Below are 24,618 nucleotides of genomic sequence, written 5' to 3' on the forward strand. Positions count from 1 at the left end.
CTCATGATAGCAGGTGGTTAAATAGAACTACGCTCCTGGGCTGACCCGGCAGGATCAAACGTATGCCAAAAATGTAAGCAGAATAAGCTTTTCAGTGAATAGCAACCAGGCACATTTTAGCTAGTTTTACTTGTAAGTGGGGTTGGAAACGCTTTTCAGGATCAGTACTGGGCTCAAAACATGCAGCCCTGAGGTCTCTCATGATAGCAGGTGGTTAAATAGAAATTCGCTGCTCAACTGACCCGGAAGGAGCAAACGTATGCCAAAAAAGGAACGCAGAATGAGCTTTTCAGTGAAGAGCAGCCAGGCACATTTTAGCTAGTTTTACTTGTAAGTGGGGTTGGAAACACTTTTCAGGCTCAGTACTGGGCTCAAAACATGCAGCCCTGAGGTCTCTCGTGATAGCAGGTGGTTAAATAGAAATTTGCTGCTCAGCTGACCCGGTATGAGCAAAGGTATGCCAAAAATGTAAGCAGAAGGAGCTTTTCAGTGAATAGCAACCAGGCATATTTTAGCTAGTTTTACTTGTAAGTGGGGTTGGAAACGCTTTTCAGGCTCAGTACTGGGCTCAAAACATGCAGCCCTGAGGTCTCTCATGATAGCAGGTGGTTAAATAGAAATTCGCTGCTCAGCTGACCCGGCAGGAGCAAACGTATGCCAAAAATGTACGCAGAATAAGCTTTTCAGTGAAGAGCAGCAAGGCACATTTTAGCTAGTTTTACTTGTAAGTGGGGTTGGAAACGCTTGTCAGGCTCAGTACTGGGCTCAAAACATGCAGGCATGAGGTCTCTCATGATAGCAGGTGGTTAAAACGAAATTCGCTGCTCAGCTGACCAGGCAGGAGCAAATGTATGCCAAAAATGTACGCAGAATGAGCTTTTCAGTGAAGAGCAGCCAGGCACATTTTAGCTAGTTTTACTTGTAAGTGGGGTTGGAAACGCTTTTCAGGCTCAGTACTGGGCTCAAAACATGCAGCCCTGAGGTCTCTCATGATAGCAGGTGGTTAAATAGAAATTGGCTGCTCAGCTGACCCGGTAGGAGCAAACGTATGCCAAAAATGTAAGCAGAATGAGCTTTTCAGTGAATAGCAGCCAGGCTCATTCTAGCAAGTTTTACTTGTAAGTGGGGATGGAAACGCTTTTCAGGCTCAGTACTGCGCTCAAAAGATGCAGCCCTGAGGTCTCTCATGATAGCAGGTGGTTAAGTAGAAATTTGCCTGTTGGCTGACCCAGCAGGAGCAAACGTATGCCAAAAATGTACACAAAATGAGCTTTTCAGTGAATAGCAGCCAGGCACATTTTAGCTAGTTTTACTCGTAAGTGGGGTTGGAAACGCTTTTCAGGATCAGTACTGGGCTCAAAACATGCAGCCATGATAGCAGGTGGTTAAATAGAAATTCGCTGCTCAATTGACCCAGCAGGAGCAAACGTATGCCAAAAATGTACGCAGAATGAGCTTTTCAGTGAAGAGCAGCCTGGCACATTTTAGCTAGTTTTACTTGTAAGTGGGGTTGGAAACGCTTTTCAGGCTCAGTACGGGGCTCAAAAGATGCAGCTCTGAGGTCTCTCATGATAGCAGGTGGTTAAATAGAAATTCACTGCTCAACTGACCCGGCAGGAGCAGATGTATGCCAAAAATGTACGCAGAATGAGCTTTACAGTGAAGAGCAGCCAGGCACATTTTAGCTAGTTTTACTTGTAAGTGGGATTGGAAACGCTTTTCAGGCTCAGTACTGTGCTCAAAAGATGCAGCCCTGAGGTCTCTCATGATAGCAGGTGGTTAAATAGAAATTCGCTGCTCAGCTGACTCAGTAGTAGCAAACGTATGCCAAAAATGTAAGCAGAATAAGCTTTTCAGTGAATAGCAGCCAGGCACATTTTAGCTAGTTTTACTTTTAAGTGGGGTTGGAAGCGCTTTTCGGGATCTGTACTGGGCTCAAAACATGCAGCCCTGAGGTCTCTCATGATAGCAGGTGGTTAAATAGAAATTCGCTGCTCAGCTGACCCGGCAGGAGCAAACATATGCCAAAAATGTACGCAGAATAAGCTTTTCAGTGAAGAGCAGCCAGGCACATTTTAGCTAGTTTTACTTGTAAGTGGGGTTGGAAACGCTTGTCAGGCTCAGTACTGGGCTCAAAACATGCAGGCATGAGGTCTCTCATGATAGCAGGTGGTTAAATAGAAATTTGCTGCTCAGCTGACCCGGCAGGAGAAAATGTATGTCAAAAATGTACGCAGAATGAGCTTTTCAGTGAAGAGCAGCTAGGCACATTTTAGCTAGTTTTACTTGTAAGTGGGGTTGGAAACGCTTTTCAGGCTCAGTACTGGGCTCAAAACATGTAGCCCTGAGGTCTCTCATGATAGCAGGTGGTTAAATAGAAATTTGCTGCTCAGCTGACCTGGTAGGAGCAAACGTATGCCAAAAATGTAAGCAGAATGAGCTTTTCAGTGAATAGCAGCCAGGCACATTTTAGCTAGCTTTACTTGTAAGTGGGGTTGGAAACGCTTTTCAGGCTCAGTACTGGGCTCAAAACATGCAGCCCTGAGGTCTCTCATGATAGCAGGTGGTAAAATAGAAATTCGCTGCTCAGCTGACCCGGCAGGAGCAAACGTATGCCAAAAATATACGCAGAATGAGCTTTTCAGTGAAGAGCAGCCAGGCACATTTTAGCTAGTTTTACTTGTAAGTGGGGTTGGAAACGCTTTTCAGGCTCAGTACTGGGCTCAAAACATGCAGCCCTGAGGTCTCTCATGATAGCAGGTGGTTAAATAGAAATTGGCTGCTCAGCTGACCCGGTAGGAGCAAACGTATGCCAAAAATGTAAGCAGAATGAGCTTTTAGTGAATAGCAGCCAGGCACATTCTAGCTAGCTTTACTTGTAAGTGGGGTTGGAAACGCTTTTCAGGCTCAGTACTGGGCTCAAAACATGCAGCCCTGAGGTCTCTCATGATAGCAGGTGTTTAAATAGAAATTCGCTGCTCAGCTGACCCGGCAGGAGCAAACGTATGCCAAAAATGTACGCAGAATGAGCTTTTCAGTGAAGAGCAGCCAGGCACATTTTAGCTAGTTTTACTTGTAGGTGGGGTTGGAAACGCTTTTCAGGCTCAGTACTGGGCTCAAACATGCAGCCCTGAGGTCTCTCATGATAGCAGGTGGTTAAATAGAAATTGGCTGCTCAGCTGACCCGGTAGGAGCAAACGTATGCCAAAAATGTAAGCAGAATGAGCTTTTCAGTGAATAGCAGCCAGGCACATTCTAGCAAGTTTTACTTGTAAGTGGGGATGGAAACGCTTTTCAGGCTCAGTACTGCGCTCAAAAGATGCAGACCTGAGGTCTCTCATGATAGCAGGTGGTTAAGTAGAAATTTGCCTCTTGGCTGACCCGGTAGGAGCAAACGTATTCCAAAAATTTACACAAAATGAGCTTTTCAGTGAATAGCAGCCAGGCACATTTTAGCTACTTTTACTCGTAAGTGGGGTTGGAAACGCTTTTCAGGATCAGTACTGGGCTCAAAACATGCAGCCATGATAGCAGGTGGTTAAATAGAAATTCGCTGGTCAGCCGACCCAGCAGGAGCAAACGTATGCCAAAAATGTACGCAGAATGAGCTTTTCAGTGAAGAGCAGCCTAGCACATTTTAGCTAGTTTTACTTGTAAGTGGGGTTGGAAACGCTTTTCAGGCTCAGTACTGGGCTCAAAACATGCAGCCCTGAGGTCTCTCGTGATAGCAGGTGGTTAAATAGAAATTTGCTGCTCAGCTGACCTGGTAGGAGCAAACGTATGCCAAAAATGTAAGCAGAATGAGCTTTTCAGTGAATAGCAGCCAGGCACATTTTAGCTAGTTTTACTTGTAAGTGGGGTTGGAAATGCTTTTCAGGCTCAGTATTGGGCTCAAAAGATGCAGCTCTGAGGTCTCTCCTGATAGGAGGTAGTAAAGTAGAACTTCGCTGCTCAGCTGACCCGGCAGGAGCAAATGTATGCCAAAAATGTACGCAGAATTAGCTTTTCAGTGAAGAGCAGCCAGGCACATTCTAGCAAGTTTTACTTGTAAGTGGGGTTAGAAACGCTTTTCAGGCTCAGTACTGGGCTCAAAACATGCAGCCCTGAGGTCTCTCATGATAGCAGGTGGTTAAGTAGAAATTTGCCACTTGGCTGACCCAGCAGGAGCAAACGTATGCCAAAAATGTACACAGAATCAGCTTTTCAGTGAATAGCAGCCAGGCAAATTTTAGCTAGTTTTACTTGTAAGTGGGGTTGGAAGCGCTTTTCAGGATCTGTACTGGGCTCAAAACATGCAGCCCTGAGGTCTCTCATGATAGCAGGTGGTTAAATAGAAATTCGCCGCTCAACTGACCCGGCAGGAGCAAACGTATGCCAAAAATGTACGCAGAATAAGCTTTTCAGTGAAGAGCAGCCAGGCACATTTTAGCTAGTTTTACTTGTAAGTGGGGTTGGAAACGCTTTTCAGGCTCAGTACTGGGCTCAAAACATGCAGCCCTGAGGTCTCTCATGATAGCAGGAGGTTAAATAGAAATTCGCTGCTCAGCTGACCCGGTCGGAGCAAACGTATGCCAAAAATGTAAGCAGAATAAGCTTTTCAGTGAATAGCAGCCAGGCACATTTTAGCTAGTTCTACTTGTAAGTGGGGTTGGAAATGCTTTTCAGGCTCAGTACGGGGCTCAAAAGATGCAGCTCTGAGGTCTCTCATGATAGCAGGTGGTTAAATAGAAATTCACTGCTCAACTGACCCGGCAGGAGCAAACGTATGCCAAAAATGTACGCAGAATGAGCTTTTCAGTGAAGAGCAGCCAGGCACATTTTAGCTAGTTTTTCTTGTAAGTGGGGTTGGAAACGCTTTTCAGGCTCAGTACTGGGCTCAAAACATGCAGCCCTGAGGTCTCTCGTGATAGCAGGTGGTTAAATAGAAATTTGCTGCTCAGCGGACCCGGTAGGAGCAAACGTATGCCAAAAATGTAAGCAGAATGACCTTTTCAGTGAATAGCAGCCAGGCACATTCTAGCAAGTTTTACTTGTAAGTGGGGATGGAAAAGCTTTTCAGGCGCAGTACTGCGCTCAAAAGATGCAGCCCTGAGGTCTCTCATGATAGCAGGTGGTTAAGTAGAAATTTGCCTCTTGGCTGACCCAGCAGGAGCAAACGTATGCCAAAAATGTACACAGAATGAGCTTTTCAGTGAATAGCAGCCAGGCACATTTTAGCTAGTTTTACTCGTAAGTGGGGTTGGAAACGCTTTTCAGGATCAGTACTGGGCTCAAAACATGCAGCCCTGAGGTCTCTCATGATAGCAGGTGGTTAAATAGAAATTCGCTGCTCAGCTGACCCAGCAGGAGCAAACGTATGCCAAAAATGTACACCGAATGAGCTTTTCAGTGAATAGCAGCCAGGCACATTTTAGCTAGTTTTACTCGTAAGTGGGGTTGGAAACGCTTTTCAGGATCAGTACTGGGCTCAAAACATGCAGCCCTGAGGTCTCTCGTGATAGCAGGTGGTTAAATAGAAATTCGCTGCTCAGCTGACCCAGCAGGAGCAAACGTATGCCAAAAATGTACGCAGAATAAGCTTTTCAGTGAAGAGTAGTCTGGCACATTTTAGCTAGTTTTACTTGTAAGTGGGGTTGGAAACGCTTTTCAGGCTCAGTACTGGGCTCAAAACATGCAGCCCTGAGGTCTCTCGTGATAGCAGGTGGTTAAATAGAAATTTGCTGCTCAGCTGACCCGGTAGGAGCAAACGTATGCCAAAAATGTAAGCAGAATGAGCTTTTCAGTGAATAGCAGCCAGGCACATTTTAGCTAGTTTTACTTGTAAGTGGGGTAGGAAATGCTTTTCAGGCTCAGTACTGGGCTCAAACGATGCAGCTCTGAGGTCTCTCCTGATAGGAGGTAGTTAAGTAGAACTTCGCTGCTCAGCTGACCCGGCAGGAGCAGATGTATGCCAAAAATGTACGCAGAATAAGCTTTACAGTGAAGAGCAGCCAGGCACATTCTAGCAAGTTTTACTTGTAAGTGGGGTTGGAAACGCTTTTCAGGCTCAGTACTGTGCTCAAAAGATGCAGCCCTGAGGTCTCTCATGATAGCAGGTGGTTAAGTAGAAATTTGCCACTTGGCTAACCCAGCAGGAGCAAACGTATGCCAAAAATGTACACAGAATGAGCTTTTCAGTGAATAGCAGCCAGGCACATTTTAGCTAGTTTTACTTGTAAGTGGGGTTGGAAGCGCTTTTCAGGATCTGTACTGGGCTCAAAACATGCAGCCCTGAGGTCTCTCATGATAGCAGGTGGTTAAATAGAAATTCGCTGCTCAGCTGACCCGGCAGGAGCAAACATATGCCAAAAATGTACTCAGAATAAGCTTTTCAGTGAAGAGCAGCCAGGCACATTTTAGCTAGTTTTACTTGTAAGTGGGGTTGGAAACGCTTGTCAGGCTCAGTACTGGGCTCAAAACATGCAGGCATGAGGTCTCTCATGATAGCAGGTGGTTAAATAGAAATTTGCTGCTCAGCTGACCCAGCAGGAGAAAATGTATGCCAAAAATGTACGCAGAATGAGCTTTTCAGTGAAGAGCAGCCAGGCACATTTTAGCTAGTTTTACTTGTAAGTGGGGTTGGAAACGCTTTTCAGGCTCAGTACTGGGCTCAAAACATGCAGCCCTGAGGTCTCTCATGATAGCAGGAGGTTAAATAGAAATTCGCTGCTCAGCTGACCCGGTAGGAGCAAACGTATGCCAAAAATGTAAGCAGAATAAGCTTTTCAGTGAATAGCAGCCAGGCACATTTTAGCTAGTTTTACTTGTAAGTGGGGTTGGAAATGCTTTTCAGGCTCAGTACGGGGCTCAAAAGATGCAGCTCTGAGGTCTCTCATGATAGCAGGTGGTTAAATAGAAATTCACTGCTCAACTGACCCGGCAGGAACAAACGTATGCCAAAAATGTACGCAGAATGAGCTTTTCAGTGAAGAGCAGCCTGGCACATTTTTGCTAGTTTTACTTGTAAGTGGGGTTCGAAACACTTTTCAGGCTCAGTACTGGGCTCAAAACATGCAGCCCTGAGGTCTCTCGTGATAGCAGGTGGTTAAATAGAAATTTGCTGCTCAGCTGACCCGGTAGGAGCAAACGTATGCCAAAAATGTAAGCAGAATGAGCTTTTCAGTGAATAGCAGCCAGGCATATTTTAGCTAGTTTTACTTGTAAGTGGGGTTGGAAATGCTTTTCAGGCTCAGTACTGGGCTCAAAAGATGCATCTCTGAGGTCTCTCCTGATAGGAGGTAGTTAAGTAGAACTTCGCTGCTCAGCTGAGCCGGCAGGAGAAGATGTATGCCAAAAATGTACGCAGAATGAGCTTTACAGTGAAGAGCAGCCAGGCACATTCTAGCAAGTTTTACTTGTAAGTGGGGTTGGAAACGCTTTTCAGGCTCAGTACTGTGCTCAAAAGATGCAGCCCTGAGGTCTCTCATGATAGCAGGTGGTTAAGTAGAAATTTTCCACTTGGCTGACCCAGCAGGAGCAAACGTATGCCAAAAATGTACACAGAATGAGCTTTTCAGTGAATAGCAGTCAGGCACATTTTAGCTAGTTTTACTTGTAAGTGGGGTTGGAAGCGCTTTTCAGGATCTGTACTGGGCTCAAAACATGCAGCCCTGAGGTCTCTCGTGATAGCAGGTGGTTAAATAGAAATTCGCTGCTCAGCTGACCCGGCAGGAGCAAACATATGCCAAAAATGTACGCAGAATAAGCTTTTCAGTGAAGAGCAGCCAGGCACATTTTAGCTAGTTTTACTTGTAAGTGGGGTTGGAAACGCTTGTCAGGCTCAGTACTGGGCTCAAAACATGCAGGCATGAGGTCTCTCATGATAGCAGGTGGTTAAATAGAAATTTGCTGCTCAGCTGACCCAGCAGGAGAAAATGTATGCCAAAAATGTACGCAGAATGAGCTTTTCAGTGAAGAGCAGCCAGGCACATTTTAGCTAGTTTTACTTGTAAGTGGGGTTGGAAACGCTTTTCAGGATCAGTACTGGGCTCAAAACATGCAGCCCTGAGGTCTCTCATGATAGCAGGTGGTTAAATAGAAATTTGCTGCTCAGCTGACCCGGTAGGAGCAAACGTATGCCAAAAATGTAAGCAGAATGAGCTTTTCAGTGAATAGCAGCCAGGCACATTTTAGCTAGCTTTACTTGTAAGTGGGGTTGGAAACGCTTTTCAGGCTCAGTACTGGGCTCAAAACATGCAGCCCTGAGGTCTCTCATGATAGCAGGTGGTTAAATAGAAATTCGCTGCTCAGCTGACCCGGCAGGAGCAAACGTATGCCAAAAATGTACGCAGAATGAGCTTTTCAGTGAAGAGCAGCCAGGCACATTTTAGCTAGTTTTACTTGTAAGTGGGGTTGGAAACGCTTTTCAGGCTCAGTACTGGGCTCAAAACATGCAGCCCTGAGGTCTCTCATGATAGCAGGTGGTTAAATAGAAATTGGCTGCCCAGCTGACCCGGTAGGAGCAAACGTATGCCAAAAATGTAAGCAGAATGAGCTTTTCAGTGAATAGCAGCCAGGCACATTCTAGCAAGTTTTACTTGTAAGTGGGGATGGAAACGCTTTTCAGGCTCAGTACTGCGCTCAAAAGATGCAGCCCTGAGGTCTCTCATGATAGCAGGTGGTTAAGTAGAAATTTGCCACTTGGCTGACCCAGCAGGAGCAAAAACTTATGCCAAAAATGTAAGCAGAATGAGCTTTTCAGTGAATAGCAGCCAGGCACATTTTTGCTAGATTTACTTGTAAGTGGGGTTGGAAATGCTTTTCAGGCTCAGTACTGGGCTCAAAAGATGCAGCTCTGAGGTCTCTCCTGATAGGAGGTAGTTAAGTAGAACTTCGCTGCTCAGCTGACCCGGCAGGAGCAAATGTATGCCAAAAATGTACACAGAATGAGCTTTTCAGTGAAGAGCAGCCAGGCACATTTTAGCTAGTTTTACTTGTAAGTGGGGTTGGAAACGCTTTTCAGGCTCAGTACTGGGCTCAAAACATGCAGCCCTGAGGTCTCTCATGATATCAGGAGGTTAAATAGAAATTCGCTTCTCAGCTGACCCGGTAGGAGCAAACGTATGACAAAAATGTAAGCAGAATAAGCTTTTCAGTGAATATCAGCCAGGCACATTTTAGCTAGTTTTACTTGTAAGTGGGGTTGGAAACGCTTTTTAGGATCAGTACTGGGCTCAAAACATGCAGCCCTGAGGTCTCTCATGATAGCAGGTGGTTAAATAGAAATTTGCTGCTCAACTGACCCGGCAGGAGCAAACGTATGCCAAAAATGTACGCAGAATCAGCTTTTCAGTGAAGAGCAGCCAGGCACATTTTAGCTAGTTTTACTTGTAAGTGGGGTTGGAAACGCTTTTCAGGCTCAGTACTGGGCTCAAAACATGCAGCCCTGAGGTCTCTCGTGATAGCAGGTGGTTAAATAGAAATTTGCTGCTCAGCTGACCCGGTAGGAGCAAACGTATGCCAAAAATGTAAGCAGAATGAGCTTTTCAGGGAATAGCAGCCAGGCACATTTTAGCTAGTTTTACTTGTAAGTGGGGTTGGAAATGCTTTTCAGGATCAGTACTGGGTTCAAAACATGCAGCCCTGAGGTCTCTCATGATAGCTGGTGGTTAAATAGAAATTCGCTGCTCAGCTGACCCGGCAGGAGCAAACGTATGCCAAAAATGTACGCAGAATGAGCTTTTCAGTGAAGAGCAGCCAGGCACATTTTAGCTAGTTTTACTTGTAAGTGGGGTTGGAAACGCTTTTCAGGCTCAGTACTGGGCTCAAAACATGCAGCCCTGGGGTCTCTCATGATAGCAGGTGGTTAAATAGAAATTGGCTACTCAGCTGACCCGGTAGGAGCAAATGTATGCCAAAAATGTAAGCAGAATGAGCTTTTCAGTGAATAGCAGCCAGGCACATTCTAGCAAGTTTTACTTGTAAGTGGGGATGGAAACGCTTTTCAGGCTCAGTACTGCGCTCAAAAGATGCAGCCCTGAGGTCTCTCATGATAGCAGGTGGTTATGTAGAAATGTGCCTCTTGGCTGACCCAGCAGGAGCAAACGTATGCCAAAAATGTACACAGAATGAGCTTTTCAGTGAATAGCAGCCAGGCACATTTTAGCTAGTTTTACTCGTAAGTGGGGTTGGAAACGCATTTCAGGATCAGTACTGGGCTCAAAACATGCAGCCCTGAGGTCTCTCATGATAGCAGGTGGTTAAATAGAAATTTGCTGCTCAGCTGACCCAGCAGGAGCAAACGTATGCCAAAAATGTAAGCAGAATGAGCTTTTCAGTGAATAGCAGCCAGGCACATTTTAGCTAGTTTTACTTGTAAGTGGGGTTGGAAATGCTTTTCAGGCTCAGTAGTGGGCTCACAAGATGCAGCTCTGAGGTCTCTCCTGATAGGAGGTAGTTAAGTAGAACTTCACTGCTCAGCTGACCCGGCAGGAGCAAATGTATGCCAAAAATGTACACAGAATGAGCTTTTCAGTGAAGAGCAGCCAGGCACATTTTAGCTAGTTTAACTTGTAAGTGGGGTTGGAAACGCTTTTCAGGCTCAGTACTGGGCTCAAAACATGCAGCCCTGAGGTCTCTCATGATAGCAGGAGGTTTAATAGAAGTTCGCTTCTCAGCTGACCTGGTAGGAGCAAACGTATGCCAAAAATGTAAGCAGAATAAGCTTTTCAGTGAATAGCAGCCAGGCACATTTTAGCTAGTTTTACTTGTAAGTGGGGATGGAAACGCTTTTGAGGCTCAGTACTGCGCTCAAAAGATGCAGCCCTGAGGTCTCTCACGATAGCAGGTGGTTAAGTAGAAATGTGCCTCTTGGCTGACCCAGCTGGAGCAACGTATGCCAAAAATGTACACAGAATGAGCTTTTCAGTGAATAGCAGCCAGGCACATTTTAGCTAGTTTTACTTGTAAGTGGGGTTGGAAACGCTTTTCAGGATCAGTACTGGGCTCAAAACATGCAGCCCTGAGGTCCCTCATGATAGCAGGTGGTTAAGTAGAAATTTGCCTCTTGGCTGACCCAGCAGGAGCAAACGTATGCCAAAAATGTAAGCAGAAAGAGCTTTTCAGTGAATAGCAGCCAGGCTCATTTTAGCTAGATTTACTTGTAAGTGGGGTTGGAAATGCTTTTCAGGCTCAGTACTGGTCTCAAAAGATGCAGCTCTGAGGTCTCTCCTGATAGGAGGTAGTTAAGTAGAACTTCGCTGCTCAGCTGACCCGGCAGGAGCTAATGTATGCCAAAAATGTACACAGAATGAGCTTTTCAGTGAAGAGCAGCCAGGCACATTTTAGCTAGTTTTACTTGTAAGTGGGGTTGGAAACGCTTTTCAGGCTCAGTACTGGGCTCAAAACATGCACCCCTGAGGTCTCTCATGATAGCAGGAGGTTAAATAGAAATTCGCTTCTCAGCTGACCCGGTAGGAGCAAACGTATGACAAAAATGTAAGCAGAATAAGCTTTTCAGTGAATAGCAGCCAGGCACATTTTAGCTAGTTTTACTTGTAAGTGGGGTTGGAAACGCTTTTCAGGATCAGTACTGGGCTCAAAACATGCAGCCCTGAGGTCTCTCATGATAGCAGGTGGTTAAATAGAAATTCGCTGCTCAACTGACCCGGCAGGAGCAAACGTATGCCAAAAATGTACGCAGAGTGAGCTTTTCAGTGAAGAGCAGCCAGGCACATTTTAGCTAGTTTTACTTGTAAGTGGGGTTGGAAACGCTTTTCAGGCTCAGTACTGGGGTCAAAACATGCAGCCCTGAGGTCTCTCATGATAGCAGGTGGTTAAATAGAAATTTGCTGCTCAGCTGACCCGGTAGGAGCAAACGTATGCCAAAAATGTAAGCAGAATGAGCTTTTCAGTGAATAGCAGCCAGGCACATTTTAGCTAGTTTTACTTGTAAGTGGGGTTAGAAATGCTTTTCAGGATCAGTACTGGGCTCAAAACATGCAGCCCTGAGGTCTCTCATGATAGCTGGTGGTTAAATAGAAATTTGCTGCTCAGCTGACCCGGCAGGAGCAAACGTATGCCAAAAATGTACGCAGAATGAGCTTTTCAGTGAAGAGCAGCCAGGCACATTTTAGCTAGTTTTACTTGTAAGTGGGGTTGGAAACGCTTTTCAGGCTCAGTACTGGGCTCAAAACATGCAGCCCTGGGGTCTCTCATGATAGCAGGTGGTTAAATAGAAATTGGCTACTCAGCTGACCCGGTAGGAGCAAATGTATGCAAAAAATGTAAGCAGCATGAGCTTTTCAGTGAATAGCAGCCAGGCACATTCTTGCAAGTTTTACTTGTAAGTGGGGATGGAAACGCTTTTCAGGCTCAGTACTGCGCTCAAAAGATGTAGCCCTGAGGTCTCTCATGATAGCAGGTAGTTAAGTAGAAATGTGCCTCTTGGCTGACCCAGCAGGAGCAAACGTATGCCAAAAATGTCCACAGAATGTGCTTTTCAGTGAATAGCAGCCAGGCACATTTTAGCTAGTTTTACTCGTAGGTGGGGTTGGAAACGCTTTTCAGGATCAGAACTGGGCTCAATACATGCAGCCCTGAGGTCTCTCATGATAGCAGGTGGTTAAATAGAAATTCGCTGCTCAGCTGACCCAGCAGGAGCAAACGTATGCCAAAAATGTAAGCAGAATGAGCTTTTCAGTGAATAGCAGCCAGGCACATTTTAGCTAGTTTTACTTGTAAGTGGGGTTGGAAATGCTTTTCAGGCTCAGTAGTGGGCTCACAAGATGTAGCTCTGAGGTCTCTCCTGATAGGAGGTAGTTAAGTAGAACTTCACTGCTCAGCTGACCCGGCAGGAGCAAATGTATGCCAAAAATGTACACAGAATGAGCTTTTCAGTGAAGAGCAGCCAGGCACATTTTAGCTAGTTTAACTTGTAAGTGGGGTTGGAAACGCTTTTCAGGCTCAGTACTGGGCTCAAAACATGCAGCCCTGAGGTCTCTCATGATAGCAGGAGGTTTAATAGAAATTCGCTTCTCAGCTGACCTGGTAGGAGCAAACGCATGCCAAAAATGTAAGCAGAATAAGCTTTTCAGTGAATAGCAGCCAGGCACATTTTAGCTAGTTTTACTTGTAAGTGGGAATGGAAACGCTTTTCAGGCTCAGTACTGCGCTCAATAGATGCAGCCCTGAGGTCTCTCATGATAGCAGGTGGTTAAGTAGAAATGTGCCTCTTGGCTGACCCAGCTGGAGCAACATATGCCAAAAATGTACACAGAATGAGCTTTTCAGTGAACAGCAGCCAGGCACATTTTAGCTAGTTTTACTTGTAAGTGGGGTTGGAAACACTTTTCAGGATCAGTACTGGACTCAAAACATGCAGCCCTGAGGTCTCTCCATGATAGCAGGTGGTTAAACAGAAATTCACTGCTCAGCTGACCCAGCAGGATCAAACGTATGCCAAAAATGTACGCAGAATGAGATTTTCAGTGAAGAGCAGCCTGGCACATTTTACCTAGATTTACTTGTAAGTGGGGTTGGAAACGCTTTTCAGGCTCAGTACTGGGCTCAAAACATGCAGCCCTGAGGTCTCTCATGATAGCAGGTGGTTAAATAGAAATTCGCTGCTCAGCTAACCCGGCAGGAGCAAACGTATGCCAAAAATGTAAGCAGAATGAGCTTTTCAGTGAAGAGCAGCCAGGCACATTTTAGCTAGTTTTACTTGTAAGTGGGGTTGGAAACGCTTTTCAGGCTCAGTACTGGGCTCAAAACATGCAGCCCTGAGGTCTCTCATGATAGCAGGTGGTTAGATAGAAATTGGCTGCTCAGCTGACCCGGTAGGAGCAAACGTATGCCAAAAATGTAAGCAGAATGAGCTTTTCAGTGAATAGCAGCCAGGCACATTCTAGCAAGTTTTACTTGTAAGTGGGGATGCAAACGCTTTTCAGGCTCAGTACTGCGCTCAAAAGATGCAGCCCTGAGGTCCCTCATGATAGCAGGTGGTTAAGTAGAAATCTGCCTCTTGGCTGACCCAGCAGGAGCAAACGTATGCCAAAAATGTAAGCAGAATGAGCTTTTCAGTGAATGGCAGCCAGGCACATTTTAGCTAGATTTACTTGTAAGTGGGGTTGGAAATGCTTTTCAGGCTCAGTACTGGGCTCAAAAGATGCAGCTCTGAGGTCTCTCCTGATAGGATGTAGTTAAGTAGAACTTCGCTGCTCAGCTGACCCGGCAGGAGCAAATGTATGCCAAAAATGTACACAGAATGAGCTTTTCAGTGAAGAGCAGCCAGGCACATTTTAGCTAGTTTTACTTGTAAGTGGGGATGGAAACGCTTTTCAGGCTCAGTACTGGGCTCAAAACATGCAGCCCTGAGGTCTCTCATGATAGCAGGAGGTTAAATAGAAATTCGCTTCTCAGCTGACCCGGTAGGAGCAAACGTATGCCAAAAATGTAAGCAGAATAAGCTTTTCAGTGAATAGCATCCAGGCACATTTTAGCTAGTTTTACTTGTAAGTGGGGTTGGAAACGCTTTTCAGGATCAGTACTGGGCTCAAAACATGCAGCCCTGAGGTCTCTCATGATAGCAGGTGGTTAAATAGAAATTTGCTGCTCAACTGACCCGGCAGGAGCAAACGTATGCTAAAAATGTACTCAGAATGAGCTTTTCAGTGAAGAGCAGCCAGGCACATTTTAGCTAGTTTTACTTGTAAGTGGGGTTGGAAATTCTTTTCAGGCTCAGTACTGGGCTCAAAACATGCAGCCCTGAGGTCTCTCGTGATAGCAGGTGGTTAAATAGAAATTTGCTGCTCAGCTGACCCGGTAGGAGCAAACGTATGCCAAAAATGTAAGCAGAATGAGCTTTTCAGTGAATAGCAGCCAGGCACATTTTAGCTAGTTTTACTTGTAAGTGGGGTTGGAAATGCTTTTCAGGATCAGTACTGGGCTCAAAACATGCAGCCCTGAGGTCTCTCATGATAGCAGGTGGTTAAATAGAAATTCGCTGCTCAGCTGACCCGGCAGGAGCAAACGTATGCCAAAAATGTACGCAGAATGAGCTTTTCAGTGAAGAGCAGCCAGGCACATTTTAGCTAGTTTTACTTGTAAGTGGGGATGGAAAAGCTTTTCAGGCGCAGTACTGCGCTCAAAAGATGCAGCCCTGAGGTCTCTCATGATAGCAGGTGGTTAAGTAGAAATTTGCCTCTTGGCTGACCCAGCAGGAGCAAACGTATGCCAAAAATGTACACAGAATGAGCTTTTCAGTGAATAGCAGCCAGGCACATTTTAGCTAGTTTTACTCGTAAGTGGGGTTGGAAACGCTTTTCAGGATCAGTACTGGGCTCAAAACATGCAGCCCTGAGGTCTCTCATGATAGCAGGTGGTTAAATAGAAATTCGCTGCTCAGCTGACCCAGCAGGAGCAAACGTATGCCAAAAATGTACACCGAATGAGCTTTTCAGTGAATAGCAGCCAGGCACATTTTAGCTAGTTTTACTCGTAAGTGGGGTTGGAAACGCTTTTCAGGATCAGTACTGGGCTCAAAACATGCAGCCCTGAGGTCTCTCGTGATAGCAGGTGGTTAAATAGAAATTCGCTGCTCAGCTGACCCAGCAGGAGCAAACGTATGCCAAAAATGTACGCGGAATAAGCTTTTCAGTGAAGAGTAGTCTGGCACATTTTAGCTAGTTTTACTTGTAAGTGGGGTTGGAAACGCTTTTCAGGCTCAGTACTGGGCTCAAAACATGCAGCCCTGTGGTCTCTCGTGATAGCAGGTGGTTAAATAGAAATTTGCTGCTCAGCTGACCCGGTAGGAGCAAACGTATGCCAAAAATGTAAGCAGAATGAGCTTTTCAGTGAATAGCAGCCAGGCACATTTTAGCTAGTTTTACTTGTAAGTGGGGTAGGAAATGCTTTTCAGGCTCAGTACTGGGCTCAAACGATGCAGCTCTGAGGTCTCTCCTGATAGGAGGTAGTTAAGTAGAACTTCGCTGCTCAGCTGACCCGGCAGGAGCAGATGTATGCCAAAAATGTACGCAGAATAAGCTTTACAGTGAAGAGCAGCCAGGCACATTCTAGCAAGTTTTACTTGTAAGTGGGGTTGGAAACGCTTTTCAGGCTCAGTACTGTGCTCAAAAGATGCAGCCCTGAGGTCTCTCATGATAGCAGGTGGTTAAGTAGAAATTTGCCACTTGGCTGACCCAGCAGGAGCAAACGTATGCCAAAAATGTACACAGAATGAGCTTTTCAGTGAATAGCAGCCAGGCACATTTTAGCTAGTTTTACTTGTAAGTGGGGTTGGAAGCGCTTTTCAGGATCTGTACTGGGCTCAAAACATGCAGCCCTGAGGTCTCTCATGATAGCAGGTGGTTAAATAGAAATTCGCTGCTCAGCTGACCCGGCAGGAGCAAACATATGCCAAAAATGTACTCAGAATAAGCTTTTCAGTGAAGAGCAGCCAGGCACATTTTAGCTAGTTTTACTTGTAAGTGGGGTTGGAAACGCTTGTCAGGCTCAGTACTGGGCTCAAAACATGCAGGCATGAGGTCTCTCATGATAGCAGGTGGTTAAATAGAAATTTGCTGCTCAGCTGACCCAGCAGGAGAAAATGTATGCCAAAAATGTACGCAGAATGAGCTTTTCAGTGAAGAGCAGCCAGGCACATTTTAGCTAGTTTTACTTGTAAGTGGGGTTGGAAACGCTTTTCAGGCTCAGTACTGGGCTCAAAACATGCAGCCCTGAGGTCTCTCATGATAGCAGGAGGTTAAATAGAAATTCGCTGCTCAGCTGACCCGGTAGGAGCAAACGTATGCCAAAAATGTAAGCAGAATAAGCTTTTCAGTGAATAGCAGCCAGGCACATTTTAGCTAGTTTTACTTGTAAGTGGGGTTGGAAATGCTTTTCAGGCTCAGTACGGGGCTCAAAAGATGCAGCTCTGAGGTCTCTCATGATAGCAGGTGGTTAAATAGAAATTCACTGCTCAACTGACCCGGCAGGAACAAACGTATGCCAAAAATGTACGCAGAATGAGCTTTTCAGTGAAGAGCAGCCTGGCACATTTTTGCTAGTTTTACTTGTAAGTGGGGTTCGAAACACTTTTCAGGCTCAGTACTGGGCTCAAAACATGCAGCCCTGAGGTCTCTCGTGATAGCAGGTGGTTAAATAGAAATTTGCTGCTCAGCTGACCCGGTAGGAGCAAACGTATGCCAAAAATGTAAGCAGAATGAGCTTTTCAGTGAATAGCAGCCAGGCATATTTTAGCTAGTTTTACTTGTAAGTGGGGTTGGAAATGCTTTTCAGGCTCAGTACTGGGCTCAAAAGATGCATCTCTGAGGTCTCTCCTGATAGGAGGTAGTTAAGTAGAACTTCGCTGCTCAGCTGAGCCGGCAGGAGCAGATGTATGCCAAAAATGTACGCAGAATGAGCTTTACAGTGAAGAGCAGCCAGGCACATTCTAGCAAGTTTTACTTGTAAGTGGGGTTGGAAACGCTTTTCAGGCTCAGTACTGTGCTCAAAAGATGCAGCCCTGAGGTCTCTCATGATAGCAGGTGGTTAAGTAGAAATTTTCCACTTGGCTGACCCAGCAGGAGCAAACGTATGCCAAAAATGTACACAGAATGAGCTTTTCAGTGAATAGCAGTCAGGCACATTTTAGCTAGTTTTACTTGTAAGTGGGGTTGGAAGCGCTTTTCAGGATCTGTACTGGGCTCAAAACATGCAGCCCTGAGGTCTCTCGTGATAGCAGGTGGTTAAATAGAAATTCGCTGCTCAGCTGACCCTGTAGGAGCAACCGTATGCCAAAAATGTAAGCAGAATGAGCTTTTCAGTGAAGAGCAGCCAGGCACATTTTAGCTAGTTTTACTTGTAAGTGGGGTTGGAAACGCTTGTCAGGCTCAGTACTGGGCTCAAAACATGCAGGCATGAGGTCTCTCATGATAGCAGGTGGTTAAATAGAAATTTGCTGCTCAGCTGACCCAGCAGGAGAAAATGTATGCCAAAAATGTACGCAGAATGAGCTTTTCAGTGAAGAGCAGCCAGGCACATTTTAGCTAGTTTTACTTGTAAGTGGGGTTGGAAACGCTTTTCAGGATCAGTACTGGGCTCAAAACATGCAGCCCTGAGGTCTCTCATGATAGCAGGTGGTTAAATAGAAATTTGCTGCTCAGCTGACCCGGTAGGAGCAAACGTATGCCAAAAATGTAAGCAGAATGAGCTTTTCAGTGAATAGCAGCCAGGCACATTTTAGCTAGCTTTACTTGTAAGTGGGGTTGGAAACGCTTTTCAGGCTCAGTACTGGGCTCAAAACATGCAGCCCTGAGGTCTCTCATGATAGCAGGTGGTTAAATAGAAATTCGCTGCTCAGCTGACCCGGCAGGAGCAAACGTATGCCAAAAATGTACGCAGAATGAGCTTTTCAGTGAAGAGCAGCCAGGCACATTTTAGCTAGTTTTACTTGTAAGTGGGGTTGGAAACGCTTTTCAGGCTCAGTACTGGGCTCAAAACATGCAGCCCTGAGGTCTCTCATGATAGCAGGTGGTTAAATAGAAATTGGCTGCCCAGCTGACCCGGTAGGAGCAAACGTATGCCAAAAATGTAAGCAGAATGAGCTTTTCAGTGAATAGCAGCCAGGCACATTCTAGCAAGTTTTACTTGTAAGTGGGGATGGAAACGCTTTTCAGGCTCAGTACTGCGCTCAAAAGATGCAGCCCTGAGGTCTCTCATGATAGCAGGTGGTTAAGTAGAAATTTGCCACTTGGCTGACCCAGCAGGAGCAAACGTATGCCAAAAATGTAAGCAGAATGAGCTTTTCAGTGAATAGCAGCCAGGCACATTTTTGCTAGATTTACTTGTAAGTGGGGTTGGAAATGCTTTTCAGGCTCAGTACTGGGCTCAAAAGATGCAGCTCTGAGGTCTCTCCTGATAGGAGGTAGTTAAGTAGAACTTCGCTGCTCAGCTGACCCGGCAGGAGCAAATGTATGCCAAAAATGTACACAGAATGAGCTTTTCAGTGAAGAGCAGCCAGGCACATTTTAGCTAGTTTTACTTGTAAGTGGGGTTGGAAACGCTTTTCAGGCTCAGTACTGGGCTCAAAACATGCAGCCCTGAGGTCTCTCATGATATCAGGAGGTTAAATAGAAATTCGCTTCTCAGCTGACCCGGTAGGAGCAAACGTATGACAAAAATGTAAGCAGAATAAGCTTTTCAGTGAATATCAGCCAGGCACATTTTAGCTAGTTTTACTTGTAAGTGGGGTTGGAAACGCTTTTTAGGATCAGTACTGGGCTCAAAACATGCAGCCCTGAGGTCTCTCATGATAGCAGGTGGTTAAATAGAAATTTGCTGCTCAACTGACCCGGCAGGAGCAAACGTATGCCAAAAATGTACGCAGAATCAGCTTTTCAGTGAAGAGCAGCCAGGCACATTTTAGCTAGTTTTACTTGTAAGTGGGGTTGGAAACGCTTTTCAGGCTCAGTACTGGGCTCAAAACATGCAGCCCTGAGGTCTCTCGTGATAGCAGGTGGTTAAATAGAAATTTGCTGCTCAGCTGACCCGGTAGGAGCAAACGTATGCCAAAAATGTAAGCAGAATGAGCTTTTCAGGGAATAGCAGCCAGGCACATTTTAGCTAGTTTTACTTGTAAGTGGGGTTGGAAATGCTTTTCAGGATCAGTACTGGGTTCAAAACATGCAGCCCTGAGGTCTCTCATGATAGCTGGTGGTTAAATAGAAATTCGCTGCTCAGCTGACCCGGCAGGAGCAAACGTATGCCAAAAATGTACGCAGAATGAGCTTTTCAGTGAAGAGCAGCCAGGCACATTTTAGCTAGTTTTACTTGTAAGTGGGGTTGGAAACGCTTTTCAGGCTCAGTACTGGGCTCAAAACATGCAGCCCTGGGGTCTCTCATGATAGCAGGTGGTTAAATAGAAATTGGCTACTCAGCTGACCCGGTAGGAGCAAATGTATGCCAAAAATGTAAGCAGAATGAGCTTTTCAGTGAATAGCAGCCAGGCACATTCTAGCAAGTTTTACTTGTAAGTGGGGATGGAAACGCTTTTCAGGCTCAGTACTGCGCTCAAAAGATGCAGCCCTGAGGTCTCTCATGATAGCAGGTGGTTAAGTAGAAATGTGCCTCTTGGCTGACCCAGCAGGAGCAAACGTATGCCAAAAATGTACACAGAATGAGCTTTTCAGTGAATAGCAGCCAGGCACATTTTAGCTAGTTTTACTCGTAAGTGGGGTTGGAAACGCATTTCAGGATCAGTACTGGGCTCAAAACATGCAGCCCTGAGGTCTCTCATGATAGCAGGTGGTTAAATAGAAATTTGCTGCTCAGCTGACCCAGCAGGAGCAAACGTATGCCAAAAATGTAAGCAGAATGAGCTTTTCAGTGAATAGCAGCCAGGCACATTTTAGCTAGTTTTACTTGTAAGTGGGGTTGGAAATGCTTTTCAGGCTCAGTAGTGGGCTCACAAGATGCAGCTCTGAGGTCTCTCCTGATAGGAGGTAGTTAAGTAGAACTTCACTGCTCAGCTGACCCGGCAGGAGCAAATGTATGCCAAAAATGTACACAGAATGAGCTTTTCAGTGAAGAGCAGCCAGGCACATTTTAGCTAGTTTAACTTGTAAGTGGGGTTGGAAACGCTTTTCAGGCTCAGTACTGGGCTCAAAACATGCAGCCCTGAGGTCTCTCATGATAGCAGGAGGTTTAATAGAAGTTCGCTTCTCAGCTGACCTGGTAGGAGCAAACGTATGCCAAAAATGTAAGCAGAATAAGCTTTTCAGTGAATAGCAGCCAGGCACATTTTAGCTAGTTTTACTTGTAAGTGGGGATGGAAACGCTTTTGAGGCTCAGTACTGCGCTCAAAAGATGCAGCCCTGAGGTCTCTCACGATAGCAGGTGGTTAAGTAGAAATGTGCCTCTTGGCTGACCCAGCTGGAGCAACGTATGCCAAAAATGTACACAGAATGAGCTTTTCAGTGAATAGCAGCCAGGCACATTTTAGCTAGTTTTACTTGTAAGTGGGGTTGGAAACGCTTTTCAGGATCAGTACTGGGCTCAAAACATGCAGCCCTGAGGTCCCTCATGATAGCAGGTGGTTAAGTAGAAATTTGCCTCTTGGCTGACCCAGCAGGAGCAAACGTATGCCAAAAATGTAAGCAGAAAGAGCTTTTCAGTGAATAGCAGCCAGGCTCATTTTAGCTAGATTTACTTGTAAGTGGGGTTGGAAATGCTTTTCAGGCTCAGTACTGGTCTCAAAAGATGCAGCTCTGAGGTCTCTCCTGATAGGAGGTAGTTAAGTAGAACTTCGCTGCTCAGCTGACCCGGCAGGAGCTAATGTATGCCAAAAATGTACACAGAATGAGCTTTTCAGTGAAGAGCAGCCAGGCACATTTTAGCTAGTTTTACTTGTAAGTGGGGTTGGAAACACTTTTCGGGCTCAGTACTGGGCTCAAAACATGCAGCCCTGAGGTCTCTCATGATAGCAGGAGGTTAAATAGAAATTCGCTTCTCAGCTGACCCGGTAGGAGCAAACGTATGACAAAAATGTAAGCAGAATAAGCTTTTCAGTGAATAGCAGCCAGGCACATTTTAGCTAGTTTTACTTGTAAGTGGGGTTGGAAACGCTTTTCAGGATCAGTACTGGGCTCAAAACATGCAGCCCTGAGGTCTCTCATGATAGCAGGTGGTTAAATAGAAATTCGCTGCTCAACTGACCCGGCAGGAGCAAACGTATGCCAAAAATGTACGCAGAGTGAGCTTTTCAGTGAAGAGCAGCCAGGCACATTTTAGCTAGTTTTACTTGTAAGTGGGGTTGGAAACGCTTTTCAGGCTCAGTACTGGGGTCAAAACATGCAGCCCTGAGGTCTCTCATGATAGCAGGTGGTTAAATAGAAATTTGCTGCTCAGCTGACCCGGTAGGAGCAAACGTATGCCAAAAATGTAAGCAGAATGAGCTTTTCAGTGAATAGCAGCCAGGCACATTTTAGCTAGTTTTACTTGTAAGTGGGGTTAGAAATGCTTTTCAGGATCAGTACTGGGCTCAAAACATGCAGCCCTGAGGTCTCTCATGATAGCTGGTGGTTAAATAGAAATTTGCTGCTCAGCTGACCCGGCAGGAGCAAACGTATGCCAAAAATGTACGCAGAATGAGCTTTTCAGTGAAGAGCAGCCAGGCACATTTTAGCTAGTTTTACTTGTAAGTGGGGTTGGAAACGCTTTTCAGGCTCAGTACTGGGCTCAAAACATGCAGCCCTGGGGTCTCTCATGATAGCAGGTGGTTAAATAGAAATTGGCTACTCAGCTGACCCGGTAGGAGCAAATGTATGCAAAAAATGTAAGCAGCATGAGCTTTTCTGTGAATAGCAGCCAGGCACATTCTTGCAAGTTTTACTTGTAAGTGGGGATGGAAACGCTTTTCAGGCTCAGTACTGCGCTCAAAAGATGCAGCCCTGAGGTCTCTCATGATAGCAGGTAGTTAAGTAGAAATGTGCCTCTTGGCTGACCCAGCAGGAGCAAACGTATGCCAAAAATGTCCACAGAATGTGCTTTTCAGTGAATAGCAGCCAGGCACATTTTAGCTAGTTTTACTCGTAGGTGGGGTTGGAAACGCTTTTCAGGATCAGAACTGGGCTCAATACATGCAGCCCTGAGGTCTCTCATGATAGCAGGTGGTTAAATAGAAATTCGCTGCTCAGCTGACCCAGCAGGAGCAAACGTATGCCAAAAATGTAAGCAGAATGAGCTTTTCAGTGAATAGCAGCCAGGCACATTTTAGCTAGTTTTACTTGTAAGTGGGGTTGGAAATGCTTTTCAGGCTCAGTAGTGGGCTCACAAGATGTAGCTCTGAGGTCTCTCCTGATAGGAGGTAGTTAAGTAGAACTTCACTGCTCAGCTGACCCGGCAGGAGCAAATGTATGCCAAAAATGTACACAGAATGAGCTTTTCAGTGAAGAGCAGCCAGGCACATTTTAGCTAGTTTAACTTGTAAGTGGGGTTGGAAACGCTTTTCAGGCTCAGTACTGGGCTCAAAACATGCAGCCCTGAGGTCTCTCATGATAGCAGGAGGTTTAATAGAAATTCGCTTCTCAGCTGACCTGGTAGGAGCAAACGCATGCCAAAAATGTAAGCAGAATAAGCTTTTCAGTGAATAGCAGCCAGGCACATTTTAGCTAGTTTTACTTGTAAGTGGGAATGGAAACGCTTTTCAGGCTCAGTACTGCGCTCAAAAGATGCAGCCCTGAGGTCTCTCATGATAGCAGGTGGTTAAGTAGAAATGTGCCTCTTGGCTGACCCAGCTGGAGCAACATATGCCAAAAATGTACACAGAATGAGCTTTTCAGTGAACAGCAGCCAGGCACATTTTAGCTAGTTTTACTTGTAAGTGGGGTTGGAAACACTTTTCAGGATCAGTACTGGACTCAAAACATGCAGCCCTGAGGTCTCTCCATGATAGCAGGTGGTTAAACAGAAATTCACTGCTCAGCTGACCCAGCAGGAGCAAACGTATGCCAAAAATGTACGCAGAATGAGATTTTCAGTGAAGAGCAGCCTGGCACATTTTACCTAGATTTACTTGTAAGTGGGGTTGGAAACGCTTTTCAGGCTCAGTACTGGGCTCAAAACATGCAGCCCTGAGGTCTCTCATGATAGCAGGTGGTTAAATAGAAATTCGCTGCTCAGCTAACCCGGCAGGAGCAAACGTATGCCAAAAATGTAAGCAGAATGAGCTTTTCAGTGAAGAGCAGCCAGGCACATTTTAGCTAGTTTTACTTGTAAGTGGGGTTGGAAACGCTTTTCAGGCTCAGTACTGGGCTCAAAACATGCAGCCCTGAGGTCTCTCATGATAGCAGGTGGTTAGATAGAAATTGGCTGCTCAGCTGACCCGGTAGGAGCAAACGTATGCCAAAAATGTAAGCAGAATGAGCTTTTCAGTGAATAGCAGCCAGGCACATTCTAGCAAGTTTTACTTGTAAGTGGGGATGCAAACGCTTTTCAGGCTCAGTACTGCGCTCAAAAGATGCAGCCCTGAGGTCCCTCATGATAGCAGGTGGTTAAGTAGAAATCTGCCTCTTGGCTGACCCAGCAGGAGCAAACGTATGCCAAAAATGTAAGCAGAATGAGCTTTTCAGTGAATGGCAGCCAGGCACATTTTAGCTAGATTTACTTGTAAGTGGGGTTGGAAATGCTTTTCAGGCTCAGTACTGGGCTCAAAAGATGCAGCTCTGAGGTCTCTCCTGATAGGATGTAGTTAAGTAGAACTTCGCTGCTCAGCTGACCCGGCAGGAGCAAATGTATGCCAAAAATGTACACAGAATGAGCTTTTCAGTGAAGAGCAGCCAGGCACATTTTAGCTAGTTTTACTTGTAAGTGGGGATGGAAACGCTTTTCAGGCTCAGTACTGGGCTCAAAACATGCAGCCCTGAGGTCTCTCATGATAGCAGGAGGTTAAATAGAAATTCGCTTCTCAGCTGACCCGGTAGGAGCAAACGTATGCCAAAAATGTAAGCAGAATAAGCTTTTCAGTGAATAGCATCCAGGCACATTTTAGCTAGTTTTACTTGTAAGTGGGGTTGGAAACGCTTTTCAGGATCAGTACTGGGCTCAAAACATGCAGCCCTGAGGTCTCTCATGATAGCAGGTGGT

Source organism: Lissotriton vulgaris, chromosome 7, assembly GCF_964263255.1.
Source record: "Lissotriton vulgaris chromosome 7, aLisVul1.2, whole genome shotgun sequence".
NCBI lineage: Eukaryota > Metazoa > Chordata > Amphibia > Caudata > Salamandridae > Lissotriton > Lissotriton vulgaris.